Source organism: Cupressus sempervirens, chromosome 9 (assembly GCF_028749045.1).
Source record: "Cupressus sempervirens isolate cs-2001-9-10 chromosome 9, ASM2874904v1, whole genome shotgun sequence".
Classification (NCBI taxonomy): Eukaryota; Viridiplantae; Streptophyta; class Pinopsida; order Cupressales; family Cupressaceae; genus Cupressus; species Cupressus sempervirens.
This window is the reverse complement of record NC_143126.1, coordinates 752196116-752198860: the sequence shown is the minus strand read 5'-3', so window position 1 is coordinate 752198860 and position 2745 is coordinate 752196116.

Sequence of the window (2745 nt, the reverse complement as noted above, 5' to 3'; positions counted from 1 at the left end):
GAGTATATTAGTGACACTAGATCTTTTGAAAATTAAGCCTACCACCTTTGCTTAGGAAGAGTTCTATAATACATAATTTGTCAATTCTCCCTATTTGCAATGATACTTATTTGTATTTTTTGCATGTACATTATGATTGAGCTAGAGAAGAATGTTTATTAGGTTATAATTCATTGAAAGGTGATGTGTGATTACTAACATCATTTTTATATATTTTTGGACAATAACAAAAAGTAATTATGAGTAATTAAGAATAAAATGGTAAAAATTAAAATCATCTTTCATTGTTTATCAAATAAAATATGTAGGAGTTGCAAAGAAATCAAAAGTTTTAAGGTAATCAAGTTGGAATATAGAATCCAAGTCTATTTCTAGAGAATCTAATGACATTATTGAATTGTTCAATTTTATCTATAAGACTATTTTGTAATCAATTATTTTTGTATCAAGGTAGTTACCCTAATCAATAGTAAGCCTTGCCTACAATGAGCACCCTGATAGTGAGCTCTTCAAAATATCATCTTAACTAATATTACCTTGACCCATTTTTATATTCATGAGAATTAATTTCTCTTTGGGTTTCCCCATCTTGGGTCTCTACATGAACTTTGATGTTCATGGTGTATGATGTTAATGTTTTTCATGTTCATATTAGTTTTCATTATTTGATTGGTTATAAATATCTCCAAATTAATTAAGTTTAAGAAAATTATTTTATGGTAATTGATTCATCCACCCCCCAAACACAATTATCTAGATTATTTAACACCATTGGGTATCTCTTCAATCCTTGTAATGTATATATACAAGGGTCATCCTGCTTGTTTTGATTTAAAGACATACAAATCTATCAATAATGTGTTAGAAAGTAAAGACTACCAAGATAACTGAGAGGGGGAGGGGGATCATTTATGTATTTAAAACAACTCCCCATATCTTTATTACTTCTAAAACATGTAAACAAAATATGCAACAACCATTGAAACACACCCATGCCTAATAATGCCAAATATGTTAACTAGGAAAACCTTTGATTAGAGGGAAAACCTTGGTGGGAAGGATGCCCACAAGATGATGTACTAATATAAAAGTTCTTTATGAAAGGATGTGATCCTATTAAGAGTGAAATGAAATAATATCAATACATATGAGTCCCTATTAGGAGACTTTGAATCCTTTTAGGAGATTCCAACCCTTTTAGAAGCCATGCCAACCCTACTAGGAGTTGAAAGGAGGACAATTGAACCCACCTCTCAAATAGCCTCAGACAGTCTTCACAAAAAATCTTCATGATAACATATCCAAGTTCTTGAACTGACTAAACAACAACTTCTTTTCCAATATATTTCATTTCAAGCTCACAACAGATCTTCAACATTAATCTCTTCTCTAATCAAACACAACTCACATCCAAAGCTTGCATAAACAACATAATGGTCTCATTGATCTAATGCCACACTAACAACCAAGGAGCAAAATTTCCTTTATACCAAGTCCAAAAATAAGTACTGAGTCAACCTTGAGGATTATTCATCTTATGATGAATAGTGCAGGACCATATTAAGATATTACATTAAATTTTATAATACAAACAAATCTTTCCAAAATCTTTATAGCAATAGTCAGCTTCCTAGTAACCATAGCATCCTAAACATGTTTGCAACTATAACCCAAGCTTTCCAAATTATTCTTAGCCTCATTGAAAAGATACAATGCAATTAACATAAACTATCAACCATAAACTCTCTCTAAGAGAACTCTTCATAAAAATTTATGCAATTCACACAAATCTTCATAACTCAAGTTCTACAAAGATAGAAAAAGAATTAGAATAGGTTCTTGAATATACCTTTGAGTGCAAATAACATAATTCTTTAACCACAAACCTTGTCGAATGAATCATCCTTTGCAACTCTAGCTAAACTATCTAGGAAACTAATATGTTTACATTAATGAAAAATATTATCATCAATGTGACACAAAAGTACTCAATCATCTCTCTGACATATTGACAAAATTGCCCATACAAAAACATCAAGAATTCATGCTTAATAATCTCCCCCCTTGGTATTGATGGCAATATAGGATGAAAAACATCTTAGTACCATGAATACCAAAATACATTTCTTCCTCATCTACCTTTACTCCCTCCCCATTCATGGTTCTCATAAATGAAAACATATATCTCTCTCTTAGATAGGCTGTAAAGAAATTTTCATGTTCTAATCACAACCATAAAGAGCATATCCCCCATTGATCAAGAATCAATGTATATCACTCTCATGCATGAAGAAGGTGTTAATCTCTCCCATATGTAGACATCAATAATAATCAATGTTATTCAAGATCATTTCTCTCCCCCATTGACATCAATGAAAAAGGTTCCATTTGTTAGAAAATACAGTCCACTGATATAACTAAGAGGGGGAGGGTGAATTAGTTATCCAACTAATATCATAATTATCTAGCTTAAACAATCTTAACCATACGAGTAATATAAACTGAAACCATAGCAAGATACTCATACATAATAACATCAGATATGTTAACTAGGGAAACCCTTGATGAGAGGGAAAACCCTAGTGGGGATAGTACCCACAAGATAATGTACTAATATAAATATTCCTTTTTAGATGATAGACCCTATTAGGATTTTGTTACAAAATTTAGTACATATGAGTCCCTATTACAAGACTTTTAATTCCTATTAGGAGATTCCAACCCAATTAAGAGTTGTACCAACCC